Below are 23,062 nucleotides of genomic sequence, written 5' to 3'. Positions count from 1 at the left end.
AATAAAGAAGTAATATGTATATATGGAATGAAAAGGAGCACAAGGCAGGTGCACATACGGACAAGAAGTTTCACAGATGGTCGGTGAGCACCTATTAACAACTCTGCAGGATTCTGGGATCCAGCTTAGGTGGGCTGGGATTCATCTCCAGAGTGCCATACACAGCGGGGCAGAGCGTGGGAAAGGGAGAGGGCAGAAGCTCAGCCTGGTGAACACTCAGGAAGTAAGACGTGCCAACACCAGCGCTGGTTGGGAAGTGGTGCAGCCTGGCTCTGGCCCGTATGGCAGCAGAGGAGACTGAGGGCTGCAGCGCTGCAGAACTCTGGAGTCCAGTGAGCCTGGACTTCTAGACTCTCATCATGAGGAACATGATATAAATCAAACCCAAATGGATGAGGAAGACTTTTACATCATCCCACTAGACTGGCCCTGGCCTGAGACCCCAGATGGAGGCTAATAATGGAATGCCTTTGAGAAAGTTGGAACAAATGGAGAAAGGGCCATGCGTACCAGCTAGGGCCTTCATGAATCACCCTCAGCACACTATCACATCTTTATTTCTTTTTATCTTCATATCTCATTAGCCAAACTGTATTAATATTCTCCAAATATCATCTCATTTCCTAACTGTTCTTCCATTTTCTTTCACTGTTTCTGCCTTATCCCCACAATATTGACTAAAAAAAATCTTCACAGCTCTACAAAGTTGACGGCAAATCCCATGACCTCATGACACCTTTTTCTGGGTTCAACACATATGCAACACACACACTTGAATAGAAACAGAATCTCTCCTGAGATTCCATCTCACCCCAATTAGAATGGCGATTATCAAGAATACAAGCAACAATAGGTGTTAGTGAGGATGTGGGGGAAAAGGTACACTCATACATTGTTGGTGGGGATGCAAATTAGTGCAGCCACTCTGGAAAGCAGTGTGGAGATTCCTTAGAAAACTTGGAATGGAACCACCATTTGACCCAGCTATCCCACTCCTTGGCCTATACCCAAATGACTTAAAATCAGCATACTACAGAGATACAGTCACATCAATGTTCATAGCTGCTCAATTCACAGTAGCTAGATTATGGAATCAACCTAGATGCCCCTCAATTGATGAATGGATAAAGAAACTGTGGTATATATATACAATGGAATATTACTCAGTCATAAAGAATAATAAAATTATGGCATTTGCAGGCAAATGGATGCAGTTGGAGAATATCATGCTAAGTGAGATAAGCCAATCTCAAAAAACCAAAGGACGAATGATCTCGCTGATAAGCGGATGATGACACATAATGGGGGGTGGAAGGGGGCAAGAATGGAGGAAGGCGGGACTGTATAGAAGGATAAGAGGGGTGGGAGGGGTGGGAGGAAGAAAAAAATAACAGAATGAATCAAAAACTATTATCCTAGGTGAGTGTATGATTACACAAAGGGTATGCCTCTACTTCATGTACAGAGAAACAAGATGTATCCCATTTGTTTACAATAAAAAAAAAAAAAACAGAATCTCTCTTCTTTGAATCATCACACAATTATATTTGTTTCTCTGAATTCATTTAATATTCCACTTTATAATAGTTATTCACAATTCCAAGTTAATAGTTTACTACAACTGACCCCAAAACTTACCAAAAAAACAGTGAAATACATTTTTTTCCTATATTTTGCCCCTGATCACATCCGTCCCACCTATGTGGGTTATTTGCTCCCCAGGGATTTAGAGACTCATCCCGTAACTCTGAGCGTGGGCACAATGTGATGGCCAGTTCCGTGTGGATTAATTCAGCTTTGGGGCTTTGCTGTTTCTTTAATCCCTGTCCCTAACGCATTTTCTTGGGTGAGTGAAGGAGTTCCTCTGCCTTTTCGACCCTACCCCTCCTTCCTGATCTGCACGCTGTGTGATGGTTCCGTCTAATAGGTGTCGGGGAGGTGCGGGGGGGGGGGGGGGGGGGGGGCCTGCCTGCTGCCGCCCACGGGCCCCTCCCTTCCTCCACATTAACCTGCATTTTCTGGGTAATGGCGCAGTCACCAGCAGCATTAAATCTCTCCAGTCCGTTGGCATCGCTCCTCTCTTCTTGCCACACTCCCAGGGGGACTTCACTGGAATTAGCCAAGGAGGAAGTCAGAGGTGAGGCTGTTTCTGCTCAAGCAAAACTGAAGGGAAAACAGATTCGGTTCAGGCCTTCAATCTCTGTGACTAATGAAAAAATAACTACATGGGCCAAAACTGTAGCTTGTACATGTGAAGTCCCTGATCCTATTGGACTCCTGAGGAATTCTTCTATCTATCTATGAAGCCATGAGAATAAAATCCCTTGATCAACACGAGGTATACTATCTACAAAGTTATGGAGATGCATCAACTCAAAAAGAACAAACCACTGCTATCATATGTTGGCAATCTTAGAGAAAATCCAGAACGACATTTTCATTCAAACATCAAAAGTCTCAGGTAGACATATTGTCCATATGCACATGGTTATATATAATTATCTTAATCATATCAGATGATTATTAGGCTTTAGGAGTGACCAGAAACAGGAAAGATGATGTTGGCATGCTGAATTAAAGAGGTGAACTTTAAGTAATTCTGAAAATAAATCTTTCTAGCATCTTAGAATCAGAACTCAGAACTCTCCATTCATACATTTATTTAAAGAGTAGTCACAACAGAAATAGCTGTGAGTCACAGGGAAAACGATAGAGCAAGGACTTGAATTTACAGTGTTAAGATAGGTGTACTTTTATACGTGGTCCATTGAAAAAGCATTCAGAGGAAGAAACAAAAGAGTCCCTACTGGAATTATACAAGTTTCAGTTCATGAATAAGGCTGCTTGCAGAGATTTTATATAATCAAAGGATACGGTGCTTATCTAAAGTGCTCATATGCATTGGATTATTGGACAAAGAAAGAAACCATGAACAGATGTGCTTCTTTAAAATAAGCAACCACGGTGTTTGGAATAAGCACGCCAGTTATTTAGAAGTGGCAACAACTTGAAAGACTGAACTCCTATGGAAGCTCTTGCAATTTCCAGCATTTTATCACTCATTGAACTCTACTTATGTCCCTGTCTACACCTCTAGGTTATCATCTCTGTGATTGCAGGATAGGGTGAGTCTTGTTTGCTGCAGTGTGCATAGCACCTGGTCAAGTTTAGCAAACATGGGGGAAGAGAACCTACTGAAGGAGATTTGGCATTTGAGGTAAGAATCTGAGAACCACTATAGAGATGGCTGAGTGAGCTCTACATTGGATAGGCGGAAGAGCAGAGGAAATGAATGCTATTTTTCTGCTGAGATGTGATATGATCAGTTAATAGAGGGGGTAAGTCAAGAGGTATACATAGCAAAGAAATGATCTTAGACTCAAAGAAAGGGCTCCATGTGGATCCTAGGCATGAACCTGAAGTTCAGCAAGCCAAAGGCTGACCCAAACCATCGTCAGACACTGTAATCCCAAGGCTAAGCTCTACTCAGTAAAGTAGAGCTTACTGGCAGGATTATGGGTCAGTTAGGGACTACAAGTGATCCATCAAGGATGGGTTCCAAGTACAAATAAGAGGCTATAAAACAAGAAGCAAGCCCCCACTCACCCCCACCAAATCTTCTCTTTGAATCAGCATCTTGTACCATATACAAAAGTTAACCCAGAAAAGATTAGAAATCTAAATGTAAAACCTAAAAGTATAAAATTTTTGAAAGAAAACATAAGAAAAGGCCTGGCTCAGTAGTGCATGCTTGCAATCCCAGCAGCTCAGGAGGCTGAGGCAGGAGGATTGTGAGTTCAAAGCCAGCCTCAGCAACTTAGCAAAGTCCTAAGCCACTCAGTGAGACCCTGTCTCTAAATAAAAAACAAGTTTTTTTTAAAAAAGGTCTGGGGATGTTATTTAAGCACCCCTGGGTTGAAAGAGAGAGAGAGAGAGAGAGAGAGAGAGAGAGAGAGAGAGAGAGAGAGAGGAGAGAGAACAAAACAAAACAAAACGTAAGAAAATTAGAAGTGTCAGCCTAGCAAAAGAATAAAAAGATAAACCACAGACTGGATGAAAAATCATCGCAAAGTATGTCTGTAAAAGAGTCATATGCAGAATATAGAAAGAACTCTCAAGACTCAACAAGAAGAAAATGACCCCATCAAAAACATGGGCAAAAGATTTGGATGGAAACTTTATCAAGGAAAATATGTAGCTAGCAAACAAGCACATGTAAAGAATGGGAAATACACATTAAAGCCACAAAGAGCTCTCACTATGCACTTAATAGAATGACCTCAGTTAAAAAGACTGACCATAGCAAAAAACTGGAGAGAATGTAGAGGAACTGGACTCTCCTCTCTCCTCTCTCGCAGACTGCTGGTGGAGATGTAAAATGTACAACCAGTTTCTTATAAAGGACATGTAGCAATAGCAGCTCTCATTTATTAATGTTGGGGATACAAATCGGTATGCTTGGGAACACAGGCAATTTCTTACAAAACTAAATATCCTCTTGACAAAAAGTCTAGCAAACATATGGATCAATCCTTACCCAAATGAGTTGAAAACTTACATCAACACAGAAACCTACATACCAATGTTTATAGCACCTTTGCTTGTAATTACTAAAACCTGAAGGTAAATAAGTTGTCCTTCAACAGGTAAATAGGCAAACCCTGATACAGCCAGGCAATGGAATATCATGCAATGCTAAAAAGAAATGAGCTCTCGAGTCATGAAAAAACATGAAGGAAAATTAATTGCATAGTCTTAAATGCAAAAAACTATTATGGTTTGGTTCTGAAGTGTCCCCAAAAAGCTTGAGTGTTGAAGACTTGTTTCACAGCTGCTGGTGCTATTGGAAGGTTAGTGGAAACTAAGAGGTGGGGGCCTCACATAGAAAGTTAGATCACAGAGGGCATGCCCTTAAGAGGTATATTGGAACCCTGTCCCCTTCCTCTTTCCCTCTGTGTAAAAAGATTAGTGATTGTCAAGGGTTGAGAGAAGGAGGGATGACTCGGCATAAACAGAGAAGATGTTTGCCCTCTCCATGACACTATAATGGTGGATGTCATTATACATTTCTCATGCATGAAAACATCATGTCTGCCCTCCAGGACTGTAGTAATGATGTTGCAAACTAAATATCATCTGAATTACTATTCTAACTGGAGACTTTGTCTTCCCCAGGTAGTAAGTGAGGCTGCTCTGCAGGCCTCAAGAGCATTAGTTTGTAAAATTGGGCATTTATGGCTTCAGTAACTGGGAGTTATTCAAGGCGTGGGAAAAAGAAGGTATGTAAGTGGTTTATTCTACAGTGGTGTGTGTACACGCAAGCGCATGTGCGTGTGGTTCAAGAAATATAACTCTAAGTAGAGGCTGCCAGCAAAAAATAAGTAGCATTTTAACTCTGATCCCATTATAGAGCTTTTATGATTACAATTGTCATTTAGCAACACAGAAGTCAAACTCTACTTGGTGACCTATGAGATGATGACAGCGAAGGCTTCCCTCAGGTGATGTGAGGACCGTCGGATGCATTTGTGAATTCCACGGGCCGTCTCTAAACCCCACTGCCTTTTCCCACAGCTGGCGACTCTCACTAATGCATGTTCACGTGAGCATGTAATCCAAGACTGACCACCTTTCTGCATAAATGAGCGCAAACTATTTAATAAGTCTTTTACTTCCTTTTCCCCAGTCTACAATAACCTGCAGCAATTATTTCTTTTCTTCTTTTTTTTCACTATATAAATGTAAAATATTTTTTGTTTTTTAATTTTTTTATTTTTTAAAGAATGCATTTTGATTTATTGTATACAAATGGGGTATGTCATTTCGTTTCTATGGTTGTACACAATGGAATAATTTCTTAATGGGTCAACTTTCCATTTTTCCATATGTTTACTGAATACTTGCTTAAGGAAACACATTTGTCCAGAGAAACATTTTTATCCTATTGAATCAAAGCATTTCTTCTTCTTCTAAATATTCTAATAAATATTTCTTTCTTTCTCTTCTTTTTTTTTTTTTTTTTTTTTTTTTTTGATACCAGAGATTGAACATTGAACTCAGGGCACTTGACCACTGAGCCACATCCCCAGCCCTATTTTGTATTTTATTTAGAGACAGGATCTCACTGAGTTATTAGTGTGCCTTGCTTTTGTTGAGGCTGGCTTTGAACTCACGAACCTCCTACATCAACCTCCCAAGCTGCTGGGATAGGCATGTGCCACAGCACTCAGCCCTAATAAATAGTTTCATCTTCTTGCTTCTGACCTGTTTCATATTTCTGGACTTCAGGATCATGTTTCATTGGGGTGGTGTTACCTTCAGATTCTGAGAAGCTCTTTAAGAGTTAAGAGTAAACACAGGAAAATATAATACACTACAAGTTTGCTCTCTATTTGGGTGATGAACTGAGTCCTCTGTAGAAGAAGTTTTTTCTTAAAATATAGATTCTGAATCTTGAAAGAAGGTAAGCATAAATAGTAGAATTGTTTTTTTTAAAATGGTGGTTCCAAGATAGAAAGCCCAGAAACAAACTCACATATCTATAGTCAATTGATCTGGGACAAAGGTATCAAGAGAACATACTGGGGAAAAGACAGTCTCATCAGTATGTTGTGTTGAGAAAACTGTATACCCACAGAAAGGAGAGTGAAAATGGACCTTTATCTCACCCTTTGTTCTAGAATCAACTCAAAGTGGATTAAATATTTAAACTTATGATCTGAAACTATAGAAAAAAACTAAGGAAAAATCCATGACATTGGTCTTGGCACAGATTTCTTGGATACAATCCCAAATGCAATAAAAATAAACCAAGGGATTGCATCAAATTAAAATGCTGCTTCACAGCAAAGAAAACAATAGAGTGAAGAGAACAACTGAGGGGAAATATTTGCAAATCATGCATCAGAGAAGGGATGAATAATATCCAAAATATACAAGGAACTCAAACTACTCAATACCAGTAAAAACAAATCCCCTTATTAAAAAATAGGCAGAGGACCTGAATAAACATTTCTAAAAAGAAGAAATACAAATGTGAAAAACATTCATCATCTTCAATTATCAAAGAAGTGCAGAATAAAACCACAATAAAATATCTGTTCACACCAGTTAAGTCCAATGTTATCAAAAAGATGAAAGATGACAAGTTTTGTCAAGATGTAGAGAAAGGAAAACCTTATATACACTGTTGGTAGTGTTTCAATTAGCACAGGCATTCTGGAAAGCAGTATGGAGGTTCCTCAAAACACCAAAAATAGAATACCATGTGATCCAGAAATCCTACTACTGAGCATGTGCCCAGAGGAATTGAAATCAATATGACAAAGCTGTCTACACTCCATGTTCATGGTAGCACTATCCACAAGAGCAAAGATACAGGAATATCCTGTGTCCATCATCAGATCAATGGATTTTAATAACAGGGTACATATACACAATAGAGTGCTACTCAGACAGACATAAACAGGAAATTTTATCACCTTCTGCAACATGGATGAACCTAGAGAGAGCATTATGTTGCCTGACATAAGTGAGGCTTAGAGAGACAGATACATATGATCTCACTTTGTGTGTGAAAGTTAAACTTACAACAGAGAGAGTGGAACAGTAGTCACCAGAGACGGGGTGGAGTGGAAAGGGGCATTTGGCTCAATGAGTACAAAGTTATAGTTAGCAGGGACTCATTCCAGAGCTCTATTGCACAGCAAGGTGACTATAGTTAATAGTCATGTATTACATATCTCATAAAAAGCTACAGGAGAGGATTTTAAATGTTTGCAACACAAATGATAAATATTTGAGATAAAAGATATGCTAATTACCCCAATTCGATCATTCCACATGTAACATATATCAAAACTTCACATTGTACCCTATAAATATATACAATTATGATTCACCAATTAAAAATAAAAATGGTGATTCCTAAGCCCCAGTCACAGTTATCCCATCCCATAACATAGAGGACACAAAGAGAAACCTCTTTAAATGAGCACAGTGAGAAATTCTGATACAGGTGGCTCATGAACCATTCTCAGAGAAATTCCTCAAGGTAAGCCCTGGTGCTTATCGGACAGTGCAGTTACCCCCAGGTTTCTAATTTGGAAAGTTAAAGATAGGAGTAAAGGCAGCTTCCAGCTGGCAAATTCTGCAGTTTTGATCCCTCTGCTGTGAAACATTTGTCCTGAGCTTGCTTTGTCCTAAGATGTTCCCCTCACAGCGGTCAAATAGTCACAGTGCCGGACGTCACATCCAGAAATGACAAATCCATAAAAAGTCCTATTAAGTCCTCAGGAGGATTCCAGAGAAGAAGTAATGCTCTCTGTTGTTTTCGAGATTAGTGACAAGGCTGTGCACCCAAGTTCACTGGTATGGAACGCCATCACCATGTTAAGTGTGCACAAAACTTCCTCGCACACAAGTGTGCATCCACAAGTATGCGTGCACACACACATATGCACCCACGTCTCAACAGTAAAATTTCTACTCTAAGTAAAGGAGGAAAGACTAAAAAGAAAATGAATCACTATGGCAGGTGTGTGTGCGAGTCTCGCTCAACATTCAAAAGTGGGTTCATGTAATTCATCACATCAACAAACTAAAGGAAAAACCCCACAGGATCATATCAACAAGTATGGGAAAGCATTTGACAAAATCCAGTATCCACTGGTAATAAAAATTCTCAACCAACTAGGAAGAGAGGCTTGATTTGAAAATTTACAGTATACCTACAGCTAACATCATATTTAATGGTGAGAAACTAGAAGACTTTCCACCAAGTCAGGTATGTGAGGCAAGAAAGCAATAAAACAAGAACATGGAATAAGAGTTACATTGATTCGGAAGGAAGAAATAAAATTTTTCCTTATCCCTTGATGACATGCTTGCTTATGGAGAAAATTCCAATGACCCAAACCTTAAAAACCAAGCGCGTAACAATGACAGTTTAGATACAACTCAAGGCATCTCGTCCATGAAAGATGAAAGAAAGAATGGTTGAGCCCAAGGCCATTACAACAAAAATTGCTGCTCTGCAAAAGACACTGTCAAGAGAATGAGAAGACCAGCCCCAAATTTGGAGAAAATATTTGCAAAAGAAGTATCTGAGAAAGGACTGTTCTCTAAAATGACAAAGCATTCTTAAAAGTCAACAATAAGAAATCAAAAACTAACATTTTTGAAAAGCAAAATGATTTTAAAGTATATGTATAAAGTTTCAGTAAATATAAACACTTCAGTTATTGTTTTAAAAATATCAGTGAAAGATATATAATTAAAACATTTTTTTCAGCCAGGCATAGCGGCACATGCCCATAATCCCAGCAGTTTGTGAGGCTAAGGCAGGAGGATCACAGGTTCAAAGTCAGCCACAGTAATTTAGCAAGGCTGTAAGCAATTTAGCAAGACCCTTTCTCAAAATAAAAAAATAAAATGGGCAGGGGATGTAGTTCAGTGGTCAAGCACCCCTAGGTTCAATCCCTTGAACCAAAAAAAAAATTTTGGTGCTTTTGACATGCACACAAGAGTTCATTTTCTGAACTTTGTACCATTTGTGAATTTTGGTGTGAAATTTTTAAATTGCAATTTGTTGATTGATTTATCTCTAGCTATGATAAAGAACATGATTCTTTAGATTCCCGTTAGAGTCAACATGAATCTTTAGGCTTCCTTTAGACTCATATTCTAGATATTAAGTAATATAATTTCATACCAAATATCAACACATCCTCCAATGCTTTACTAGGATCTCTTACAACCAAAAGCCTTCATTGATAAAACCTTATAAAATGTATGCAGAAGAGTTAGATAAAAATATATCTTCCATCAAATCGCTCTTATTAAAGAATGTTTTCCTGGATACCATTTTTCATAAAAGATCTTCATCATTAAAATATCCCAAGAGATCACCTGGGAAAATCAAGAATTCAGGACTTCTGTTCCTTTGTCACTATGGAGAGATCTGCAGAGTAGTTTGATGATAGGAAGTAGCAAGACAGAACTGGTGGGTGACCAACAGTTTGCCTAGGTCTGTCCAGTTCTAAAACTGAAAGCCCCATGTGCCAAGCAAATGGGGACAGTAAGCCCAGTCCATCCAAGTCCATTATGACTAGAGAAGTACAAGCAACTGGGATGGAGAAAACACAAGACCTCTAAGACAGCAAACAACTTTAAATAGCACAGAAGGAAATTGATCAATGAATTTTTAAAACTTCAGTTGATAAATTGTGAGCAATGTTTATATCTGGTACAAATGCCCAGTGACCCAGAGATTTACAAAAGTACTATTTTTCAATCAAAGAAAAAGATGAATTTCAGAAAACCACAGGCTCCTCATTTTATTATTTAATTCCATTTAATTAAATTCAATCAGTAACTGTGGGGACACCATCCAACAGAGATTCTCAGTCTCTGAGGTTCATGACCACATATGAAAGTAAACACATTATTTAAAACAAGAATGAGCTGCAAGGTGGATGGACATTTGAAGATACTGTGCTCGGTGAAGTTAGCCAGTCATGAAAGGACAAATTTTAATGATGACTCATGCAGGGTTCTTCTAGAATAGTTCTACCGTCAAGTTCATAGAGAAAGAAAGTAGAATGTGGTGGGCAAACATGGGAGGAGGAAGAATAGGGAGTTGGTGTTTAATCAGTGCAGAGTTTCAGTTTGGGAAGATGAAGGAATTCTAGAGATGGCCGGCAGTGATGGTGGCCCACCAATGTGAATGTACTTAGTACCTCAGAATTGATTAAAGTTTTGTTAAGCATATTTTACCACAATAATAAAATCACAGTTCCCTAAGATAAAGTCATGCCAAACAATCCCATTTTCTTTTGACTGAGTTGATGGACTGGGAACCAGAGGAAATTTCATAGACATTTATCTTGAATTCAGCAAAGCTACTAACAGTCTCTCCCTGTAGACCAGAACTGAAGACTTACTAGCACATCTTGGTGGAACTGAAACTAGTTAAAAAGCACCTGAGGTCACTGTTTAGCCACTGGGTTTTTTTCTCGATCCTGGATGAACATTCCCATCATTGGATAATTAAAAACAAAATTGGCCCACCCCAACTCATGTGTAAAGTTAAGTCTCTGGTTGGCAGGGGGGCTGGTGGGGGGAGTGTCCAGACCTCAGGTATTTTTGAAAGTTTCCAGCTAATTCTAATGTGCATTTAGGGACAACTGTTTAACAGAGGTCAGTTTGAAGACGGTATTTGGGTATTTGTGGCATGCCTCAGTACTCTACCTCAGGAGCAGTAAAACAAACTAAAGTGGGAAATGTTGAAAATTAGTTAACCTGGGTTTGAACTCCGACTTCTTCATTTCCACAGTATGGGTTCCAAAACCTTTGGTGGATCATACGACATCTCTGAGCTTGACTTGCTTATATGGAGGAAGCATTAGTAATGCTTACCTAATTTCACTCAATGTCCTTAAGATTCATCCATATTGTCACACATTTAAGAATTTCCTTCTCTTTTAAGGCTGAATGGTATTCCATTGTACATATCTACCACATTTTCTTTATTCATTCATCTATTGATAGACATTTAGGTTTTTCCCACATCTGGGCTATTGTGCATAGCACCGTAATGAACAACACAGATATCTCTTTGGCATATTGATTTCAATTCCTTTGGATAAATACTCAGAAGTGGGATTGCCAGATCACATGGCTGTCGTGTTTTTAATTTTTGGAGGAATCCCCACAGTGTTTTTCATAAATGTTTTCTTGTGTACAAGGATTTCAGTTTCCCCATGATCTGGACAAAACTTATAACCTCTCATCTTTTTTTAAATTTATTTATTTTTAAGACACCCTGGCAGGTATGAGGTGATACTGTGGTTTGGGTTGGACCTTATGCTAAGTGAAGAAAGTCAGCCACCAAAAGACAAATACAGTGTTCCTCCACTTGCCAGAGAGTTCTAAAACAGTCAAATTCATAGAATTGAAGAGTGTGATGGTGGTTGCTGGGGGCTAGTAGGAGAAGGAAATGGGGAGCTGTCAATCAAAGGTCAAAAAGTTTTAGTGGAACAAGATGAATAAGCTTTAGAGATCTGCTGGGCAGCATCATGCCTATAGTTAACTATATTACACGTTCAACAATTCACCAAGAGGGTGCATCTCATGCTAAGGGTTCCTACCACAAGAAAATAAATGAATATTCCTGCTCACACACCAGTGATCTCCACTCCTCAGGAGGCTGAGAAAGGAGGATCACAATTTTGAGTTCAGGCCAGGCAATTTAGCAAGACTGTATCTCTAAATAAGAAATAAAAAGAGCTTAGGCTGTAGCTCAGTGGTAGAGTGCCCTGGCTCAACCCCCAGTACCATAAATATAGTACATTTGCCTATGTTTATTTATAAATATGTATAATTATATTTATTTACATAGATAAATTCATATTTATTTATATGTACATTTACATTCATTTGCCTGAATATAAATACAGGCAAATCTAAAAAAAAAAAAAAAAAAAAAGGAAAGTTAATGTGGACTGCAGAAAGGAGAGAGGATTCTGGGAGAACTAGGCGAAGTCTTACCCAGAGCCTTGAATAAGCGGGTAGTATCTGAACAGGACTGAATCTGGGGCTGAGTTGCAGGCAGCATCTCTAGCTTCAGCAGAGGGAGGTGACAAGAAACAGGCTGCCGGAAGATGGAGTGACAGTATTATTGGACATGTAACATCCACAGTCCATCTTTTGGGCAGATCACAGAAAGCCATGAACCACAATCTGGAGAATTTAAATAAAACGCCTCCAGCTGCTCTGCTGAAAACGTGCCTGAGCGCCAGGACCTCGAAAACCAACTAGAAGACAATGGCAGCTCCGTCCACTGGCACGTCTTCCCAGAGTTGCTGAGTGCCAAGCACTCAGGTGGAGCTTCAGGAAATAAAACCAGGAATACACTGATCAGAACCGATGAGCATTTTCTGGGCAAATAAATGGCAAAAACTGAATTCGATGAATAACAAATACATCAGGCAAGAAGAGTGAGGGTTGTGCAGTGGGTAGAGCTGCTTGGGAGTAAAAGTTCAGAGAGTAAAGACACTGCTATTTTTTTCTAATTAGTCCTTAAATTTGAGCTAATGGTGTGGGCACTATGTTGCACTACAGTTAATAAGATAATATACAGATGTGCCTCCATTTGTAATGGAATTACGTCCCACTAAATCCTATCATATGTTGAAAACATTGCGGTGGAAAACGCATTTCACGCACCTACCTATCCCAGCTCAGATACACCTTACACCGCAGACATGGCTCCCCCTTGTGATTCAGGGACAGACCAAAGGTGCAGTGGCTGCAGCTGCTCAGCACCAGGAGGGAGGATCAGACTGCATTTTGCTGGCCTGGGAAAAGGTCCAAATCAAAACTCCAAGTATGGTTTCCACCCAGGCCCATTCCTTTCACACCATCACGAAGTCAAGTGATCTTAAGCCCAACCTGGATTAAAAAAAAAAGTGAGGACCATCTGTATAATGAAATGAAATAACCATCTTAAAACTGGCCATCTTAAAGATAGCCTTAGCAGCTCAGCAAGACTCTGTCCCAAAATGAAAATTTAAAAAGTCTGGGGATTAACTCAATGCTGAAGAGTGGCTCCGAGTTCAATCACCAGTACCACACCAAAAAAAGAAAAAAGAAAAGAAAAAAATCCAAATTAATGTCCTACTAAATATTAGACCTCTCCTGACATCTAGATTTTGCTATATTGTACAGATCATTTAGTTAAAAAAAAAAAACTCACAGTGAACCTAAATACTGTGATTAAATAAATTTTAATTAAGTAAAATTTAATAAATACAATGACCTCAGATGCTTTCTGAAAAATGATGTGGTAGTACATATTTTCTTATCATGGTATGATTATGATTGGCATGAATAAAATGTCCCATCATCTCATGTTAGTCCTTCTGTGACAAGAGACAGGGAAGAAGGAGAAACAGGAGGGACAAGGGGGAGGGGAGAGATTGATTGGTTGGTTTCATATAAATTTTACTGAGACTAATATAATCCATAATTTTCAGCATGAGAAGAAAAGTTGAGGGGACATCAACACGGCCTTTTCTAAAGACCACCAGTAAGCCAAAGTGTTTTCAAAATTACATTTTCCACATCACCTGAGCTCACATGCCAACACTACGTGAAAGATTATAAATTTGACTTTCAAAGGCAGGGATGGGGGTTTCAACCTGCATTTTTCCAGGGTGGAAAATGAAGCCAATCCTTTTGAATTGATCAACCACAGAAAATAAACCTGGGGGGGAAATGGATGTATTTTCTGACTCTCTAGGCTGTTCTTCCAGGGAATATATTTTCCACATCCTCTTGGGAAGCAATGGTGAGGGTCATCTTTCCAAAAATTAAACACTGCACTTAGCTACATATATCATGGTTGCTGATGAACTCCTGATTTTAACTAGGGTGTCTGCCAGCCCCTTTGTGGCTATCGGTGGATGTAGGTGACCTTTTGTTTATTTGCTTTGTGTTTGAAGGCTTGAGCAATGACACCATGAACCCTTAAGTGTCCTCCGCCAGGTAGGTGAAGTGCCCATGTCACAAATATTCACTAAAGAAAAGGAAGGGAGGGACACTGAGAGGGTAAGGCTCAGGAAAGAATCTTGTTTACAGTTTTATTTTGCTCCTCAACATACTCACCCCATAGTATCCCAAGGCTGTCTAGGCTAAGGGACATCTGGAATCTTCTATTTATCCATCAACATTTTAAATAAATGTCTGCAGTTTCCCAAGGAATAAAAGAAGCAAGTGAATGCCCCGGTGTGAAAAAATATATATATTATGGATTATTTCTCAAGAAGCAAGACTGTTTTGTGTGATTTTTTTTAAAGGAGCAACAATGGCCCCAGCATCTCCCACCTCGCTCAGCCTTTTGCAGATCCCCTAAGCCTCAGGAAGCAGTCCCATAAATGTTTAAATGGGGAGACTTTCTCCCTTCCCCCGCCCACTTCCCTTTCCATTTTTTTCCTGCCCGCCTTGGGCATTATTTTAATCACCTTCAAGGCGGTTTTTGTGTGAGAGGGGTTGAGAGAAGAGGAGGGGACAATGTCCTAATTGTTCTTAGACAAAGGCAGAGGAGGACGAGATAGGAAGGAGAGTCAGGGGGAGAGAGAGGACAGATCGCAGAGCCTCATCTGTAATGCAGGGCCTGGCATCCCTAGATGTTACAAAGCACCATCATCCCTCCCTGCAAGAAAAATTGGATTAGTCACCATCTTGTCTCCTAATGGACACACTCTGTGCTCTTTAGAGCTTCATTTGCTGGGTTAATAGTGCTTTGCCTGAGTTCCTTTGCTATGGGAAAAAAAAAAAAAGAAAAAAGAAAAAGAAAAAGAAAAAAAAAACTGTAAGAAGAAATATTCTGGGTGCAGTTCACAACCACTGACACGAGTAATATCGTATTCATCACAGACAGACCACGTATCTCATTACCACTGACGAGCTGCCCCCGAGGCATCTGAGCTTGGCCAGGCCAGGCCTCTCATGTGGAACCGTTCAGGTATATTGTGAAATGATTTAATGCGATAATAATGTCCACTTTGCGAGATAGATTATGTTTTTTATAGTGGCTGATGGTTAATGAATGATACATTAGCAAACATCACTAAAACATCATTGGGAAATGCAGATGCAGGGACCAAGAGCTTTTCCCTGCTACTACTGGGCTGTCTCCCCAAGCGGTCCCGCCACTGCCCTCCCACCCCCCTTCCATGCTAGAGATGGAAAGCTAGAGAACTTACAAGAATCAGAAAACTTAATTTATTTAGAAGAAAAAAAAAAAAAAATCCCAGCTGTGTGTCCTTCCTCTCAGCCTCTCCTTACCAGGAGGAGGCATGAATACTAAAAACGTTCAAACATGACCTGAAATATCTCTCCTTAAATCAAATGAGAATCAATGAAAGCGCGAACCTGAACAAATACATTATATGTTGACCCAGTTTATTAGATGAAGCCGTTTAGCCTGATTTGATTTATCTGGCAATACACAGCTCAGCTGTGAAATGAGATAAGCCGAGCCCATTCACCTTATTTACTAGACCATTGGAGCTCTCGCTAGCACCACCACAGTGGAGGGTCTGCCAACGTTGCCATCACAAATCCCTATCTTCAGCAGCTGTGGGCTCCACTGACCCTAACCTGGGAGCACAGCCTCTAGACAGACGGATGCGATTTCTTCGTATTATTCACCATCTCTGCAGCAACTAGGGAGAATGTAAATGTCCCCATGTCCGTGAGACTGCTTCATACCTAATGAAGGGGGCAGGCGAGCTCTCCTCTAGACTGTAGCTTCATCCCTCTCTCACTGATATTCCCTAGTATTTCCAAAATGTTTTGTTTTCGTTCTCATTCATTTGGGAACGCAAAAGCTCACCTGGTTCCGGGACTGAATTCCACCATCAGCAGGTCTTCATCCAGCCAGTAATGAGGGACAGGACAATCAGGCAGGACAAGTGGTAGGGTCCTTGGGGGACCTGCTCAGAGACGGGAGGAGATACCCTGTCATGCTGAGGTTTTGAGTACGCACCTACAATCCAGATGCCCAGATCTGATGGAGTTATTCCAGATACACAGAAAGAAAGCCAAGCAAGGAGAGGGTTCTTATTATTATGAGAGGTTCTGCTTAAAGAGCAGTGTTTTTATTTTCAGTGAACTCTGCAGGTCTGTAGACTTTGCTGTGTGGCACACTAGTGCACAGCAGAAAGCCGGTGGGGAGGAAGTCCGAAGCAACCAGAGGTCAGCACGGTGGTCATTACCCCCTCCAGGCCTTGTCAGGTCCCCTGTAGCCTCAGGCATGTCTCAGGGTATGGCCACTGGGCAGAGAGAACAGCTAACTCTGAAAACCTAGGGGACTGTGGTGACATGGCAGCCTGGCCCCAGCTGTCAATCCTGTCCTCTCCTGAAATGCCACATAAATAAAGGAAATGGAATTGGGGTGGGGGGAAGAGGAAAAAGCCCACAAGGACAAAGAGAATGAGAGAGGGTACATCAGGAGGTGGGTGGGGTAAGCCGACTTGAGGAAACCAGCAAGAGAGGAGAAGCCCTATCCCTGACAAAGCAGAAGAGAAGACACTGCTCTGCACTAGAACATTCCAGATGCCTCCCCGTGACGACTCCCAAGCAGATGGCACAGATTTAGTCTGAATAGATTCATCAGGGGAGGGCTGCAGATGCCAGACACAGAGCGTGGGTGATACCACCCTAAAAGCAGGAAGGTAAGGGAAGTTCTGTGCTATAGCTTGTGTTGAAGCTTGGTCCCCAGGCTGTGGCGCCATGGAGAGGTGGTGGGACCTGTAGGAGGTGGGGCCTGGTGGGAGGAGGTCGTTGGCAGTGGGCTTGAAGAGGATACGGGGACTCCAGTCCTTTCCTCTCTCTCTCTCTCTTTCTGCTTTCTGGTCACCATGAGATGAGCACTCCCCCCACAAGGTTTTGCCTCGCCACAGGCCCAAAAACACTGAAGCCAGCCAACCTTGGACCAAAACCAAAAGTCAAAATAAATCTTTCCTCATTTTTATATTGATTTTTCTCAGAAACCTGTCAACATTATGGAAAGCTGACTGTCACAGTTTGCAAGTGGACAATAGAGCCTTCAGTCCCTTCATCCCACACTGTTCCCAAAATGCTGGTAGGGGGACATGGGCTCTCAAGGCAGATTTTTTTTTCCAGGATTAAAGGAGAAATATTAGAGGTGCAGAAGGAGAGAGAGAGAGAGAGAGAAATGCACAGAAAGAAATGGGGCCACATATTAATTCAAGGAAAAAAAAATAATCACAGCTTTCAGTGGGCTTAGCAATGGGCGACATTCATCCAGTTCATGACGATGTGACAATAGCAATGAGAACCACGTTAATGATGAGGAGAGCGAGGTGGGACAGTGTAAGGAAGCTGAGTCCTCGTCCTTCAAAAGCAGAGCCAGACAGTTCAAATGAAAGACTGAATAACAACATAATTAGAAATGCGGGACTGAAAAGAAAGAAATAGCTTAGAGAAGTAAACGTAATTAATTGCTCAGGAATGAGGCTTATGGGCTGCAGGCAGGTCAAGATTGACACTGGAATAAGGATATCCCTATCTTGAATACCGGTTACAATTACAAGCCTTATAGCATTCATTCATGAACTGTTTAAAACAATATGCAAAAAAAAAGAAAGAAAGAAAAGTGAAAATAATGTAGTTAAAACTAAGAAATGAAATCCCAGGAGATGGGTGGGCTCCAGCTTCCTCCTTTTCACTTGATTTATCTCTGAGCCTGACGATGGCTTGGACATGGGAGCTGGGAGGGGTGAGGATGTTAGAATGCTCCTCTCCTCTCTCCATTTCTGCACCCTACTATGTTAGCTCTCTGTTGCTGTGACAGATACCTGAGGTGAACAATTTAAAAAGAAGAAAGGTTTATTTCAGTCAGAGTTTAAAGGTTTCAGACTATGGTCACTTGGCTCCATTACTTCGGGCCTATGACCACACAGTACATCATGGCAGAAGCACACAGTTGAGAAGGCCTGTTCACTTCATGGCAGCTGAAGGCAAAGAGAGAAAGGAAGGGGCTGCAGTCCCAATATCCCCTTCAAGTCCCCACCCCCTAAAAGTTCTACTAGCTCCCAATAGTGCCACAGGCTGGGAATCAAGCCTTTAGCACATGGGCTTTGGGGGACATTTGCGATCCAAACCATAATACTACCAATAGTGGCCTTCTCTCATTAAGCACCTGAGACCTCTTCCCACTATACACTCTGTGTCACAGGGGTTTCCCACAGACCATTCTGTCTCCTCAATGTACTTAACCATGGAGGTTACTTTCCAAGACTTTAGTGGTTGCCTGAAACCAACCACCTTGATATATACCATATTATTTTTAACAAACAAAACTATGATAAATTTATAAATTAGGCATAACAAGAGATTAACAACAATAACATAAAATAAAATAGAGCAATTATAACCCTATATTGTAATAAAAGTTATTTAAAACTTGTAAGTTGTTTGTTTCTGGAATGTTCCATCTAGGATTTTCATACCACAGTTGACCCCAGGTAACTGAACCTCTGAAGGGTGAAACCGTGGATAAGGGAGACTTGACTCTCCGTTTCTTCTCCCTTCTTCCCTCTCTTCCTCCAGCTCTCAGCTCAAAACACCTCCTTCAAAAAAGCCCAGGCTGGTTACCCTCAATTTTACACCTTATCATCTACCCTCCTGTTATCTTGAACTTCTCTACAAAAGGCAACTTTACAGCAGCAGCATGCTGTGTTCCTGTGATCCTTGGATTAGTGTCTCTCTCCACTGTCAACCGTAAGAGGTGGTGTCTACACATTTTCTGTCTCCCCACAATTCTGACGGTCTGAGTGGTTTCCAAGAGCCAGTGGCGCCTCTGTTGGTGGAGGGATGCTGAGCATGCGTGAGGCCCTGAGCCGGATCTCCAGCATCATAGAGAAGCAAGGGAAAAAAAAAAAAAAAAAAAAAAACAACCACGAGTGAAAGAACAAAAGAAACACAAACCAATGGATGAATGAAGCTGACACTCTCTTAATGGAAAAACTTGATTCTTCCACACTTGTATGTATCCAGGAAGAACTTTTCTGTGGAAGTGTAGGCTTCTTGGCCTTGAAGCTCACACACAAAAGTTGAGTGAAAAGGACACTCCCTGAGGCTGTGGTTAAGAAATGTCTTTCTCTCCTCAGGACCCTTCCTTGGGGGAGGCATCTGTAGCTGAGTCATAGCTCAAGGAACAGAGAGTCAGCAGCAATCCTTTGAGATTCCAGTTCAGGAACCTGGTCTTCCAATGGGATTTCACATTCTCAAGTATAAAGTAACCCTCCAATGGGGCTGGGGTTGTGACTCAGTGGTGGAGCGCTTGCATGGCATGTGTGATGCCCAGGGTTTGATCCTCAGCACCACATATAAATAAATAAATAAAATAAAGTTCCATCAATGCTGGGGGCTATGCCATATGGACTACGCCAAGATGGCGCCTGGCAGCCAGCCACAAGTTGTTTTGATCATATCGGTGGTGAGGAAGTCGGTTAGCATAAGCACACCCAGGTGTTTTGTCATTGGCCGTATTCAATTAAGTCCACGCACACAACGCGTGCACAGGTGTTCTCGAGTGCTCCTGATCGTGCCTGCTGGTTTTGATCTTTACCATGATTGGGCAGCTGGCTCCTCACCTAATCTTCACATAATTGGCGTCAGCCCTACCCTTCACCTCCTGGAGGGGATATAAGCTGGCTCTCCTTGAGCGCTAGGGTTCCAGGTTCGAGGTTCCAGTTCCCAGGTTTCCTGAATCTACAATAAAACGTTCCGAATTCAAGAGCCTCGCTACTTGTTTGTCTCCAGCGCCAAATTGACTCCGCTGGACAGCGTCAAATGGTGGCCCGTACGGGGACCCATAACATTTTATACAGCTATCAGCACCACAAGGATAAGGTAAGTAAAAGACAGTTTCGCTAGCATAATTAATGAGAAGGTTTCCCTATTTGAGGAAACAGTGGCCTTAAGGTTTAACGGAAGGCTTCCCTATTGAGGGAACTTAACAGAAGGCTGTCCCGAGAGACAGCAAAAGGACGTCCTATAGTAAATGAATGTGTTTAAAGTGTTAGTTGTGCTAGTATTTCTATTGCTTTTGTTTGCTTGGTTACTGTTTGTTAGTTAGGCACTCAGGATAGCTGGCCAGGACATGAAATATGAAGAGGATGATAAAGGAGCTCCGGAGTGCATGTATTTTGTATTGTTTGTGTGTTTGTACTACTGTTAGTGTGGTCTTTGTTCATCCTGTATCATACTTATTTAGCTGCAAAAGATGGGTTCGGAAATATCACAGAATCAGTCTGAAAGGATAATTCAAAAAGGAGGCATAAAAAATATATTACAGGAGGGAGAAGTGCTGGAAGAGATTAAAGAGGAGGTTGGCTGGAATGGCCAAAAACGGGAAGAGAATTCTGAGGAAGGAGACACTGGGGAGGAACTAGAAGATAATAAGCCCAGGGTTCATAGAGGAAAGGCTGCTCAAGGGTCACAATGGGAAAGAGAACAAAGTGAGGAAGAATGGAGTGGCAGTGACCTAGAAAACAATTACTCAGAAAACTTAAGAACAAGGGAAAAAGGTAGGAGAAAGCTAAACCTAATACAAAGAACTTCAAAATTTGTGGTATGCCCGTATTTGAGGATGGGCATACCATCAACCATTAGAAAAACTTTAAAGAGGCAGTTACAACTGATTGGAAACAGCTATGCAGAGCAGTGTTATCTGGAGGACAATATCTGAATTGGAGAGCTCAGTGGCAAGAAATAGCTGTTGAAACTGCTTGCAGAAATGCAGTAGCAAGGTTACCTGGTAGAAATGTTGATATGCTAACAGGAGAAGGCCAATACGCTTCAACAGATACTCAAAATCAATATGATCCTGGAGTGCATGCACAGATATATACAGCGGCAAAGAGACAATGTCCTAACAAAAGACAAGAGAAAACTGTTACACCTCGTGCCCCAGGTCTTTGCCCAAAGTGCAGAAAAGAAAAACATGGGGCTAACGAATGCAGATTAGTTACTGATGTTGAGGGCAAGATGTTACCAAATCATTTAAGAAATGGGGCACAGGGCTCTTTGACTCAAGGTTCACAAATGTACGGAGCTTTATAGGGGAACAATGTCAGATCACGAATTCAGGTGGTTCCTCTACACAATCCTTTCCTAAGTCCCTGAATGTTTCTTCTAATGGTACTGCTGCAGTAGTTACTCACCAAGATACTATTATTCAGATTACATCTCAAAAATCAGCTCAGTTGGTGGAAATGGAAGCAGCTGTCATAGCCCTTGTAGAGTTTAAGGAGTAATAGATCTTTTTGCTGATAGTGATTGCATCACTCGGGCAATTCCCAAATTAGAATTGGCTGGACCCATAGCCCCTCATAAGCTGACTTAGCCACTCAGATGGTTTTCATCTTTTTCTCAGTAAAGCAAGCTGCTTGTTTTCATCCTGTGTAACTCACTTTCTAGTCCCTCATGTTAGTGCCTCACCTTTAAGGAAGGTCTATAAGTAAAGGGAAGTGCACTGATCAAAGGTTAATGGAGTTAATACTGAAATATGTAGAGAGTGAAACAATTATTTTTTCATATACTCCTGTGTGCCTAGCTCTCCCTTTCGTTTTTGTGACTTTTAATGAGAACTTCTCTAGACAGTTATTTTCGCAGATTGCGCAACAACGAACGGATGGATTCAACGAGCTGGTAACAAGACTTTGACCGCAGATCCTTGCCACTAAGGTGGAAGTCAAACCAGGAGGGCTTATCACGGGAGCATTAGATAAACTAACACAATTTGGCACCAAATTTGGGGGACTCTTAGTCCCACATTAATAAGCTTGGGTATGCTTGTGTTTTCTATTCTACATTTACAAACACCTCAAAGTCAGTCAACAGGCTCATAATGTGATCATAAAACAGGCCTTGGCCGCCCTTGAAGCGGAACAACCTCCCAACATATGGCTTAGTATGCTGGGTCGGTAGTCAAAGACGGGTAACCACGGGAAAACGCTGTACCAACCTAAGACAGAAGGGCCAACCCTGCCTTGGTATCCTTTGATGGGTAAGGACAGGATGTTGATTCCCGGGACCTAAGACAGACATGATCCCTGCCAGCTTCATTTTCATTTCATATAAGGAAGGGGGAGATGCTGGGGGCTATGCCATATGGACTACGCCAAGATGGCGCCTGGCAGCCAGCCACAAGTTGTTTTGATCACATTGGTGGTGAGGAAGTCGGTTAGCATAAGCACACCCAGGTGTTTTGTCATTGGCCATATTCAATTAAGTCCACGCATACAACGCGTGCACATGTGTTCTCAAGTGCTCCTGATTGTGCCTGCTTGTTTTGACCTTTACCATGATTGGGCAGCTGACTCCTCGCCTGATCTTCGCATAATTGGCGTCAGCCCTACCCTTCACCTCCTGGAGGGGATATGAGCCGGCTCTCCTCCAGCGCTGGGGTTCCAGGTTCGAGGTTCCGGTTCCCGGGTTTCCTGAATCTACAATAAACCATTCTGAA

At 41.3% G+C, this 23,062-nt stretch overlaps 1 long non-coding RNA gene across 1 annotated transcript in view; it reads right to left on the bottom strand.

Moving 5' to 3' along the window:
- The window catches only part of LOC306665467, a 42,095-nt gene that overhangs the window by 3,055 nt on the left and 15,978 nt on the right, over positions 1 to 23,062 (bottom strand). Inside the window, exon 2 of the long non-coding RNA XR_013765032.1 lies at positions 2,010 to 2,163. This is a non-coding gene — a long non-coding RNA (uncharacterized lncRNA). The remainder of the gene's footprint in view (positions 1 to 2,009; positions 2,164 to 23,062) is intronic.

The sequence above is a fragment of the Sciurus vulgaris genome (genome assembly GCF_902686455.1).
Source record: "Sciurus vulgaris genome assembly, chromosome: 7".
Taxonomy (NCBI): Eukaryota; Metazoa; Chordata; class Mammalia; order Rodentia; family Sciuridae; genus Sciurus; species Sciurus vulgaris.
The sequence above is the reverse complement of the archived record's forward strand: the minus strand, read 5'-3'. Positions and strand labels throughout refer to the sequence as shown.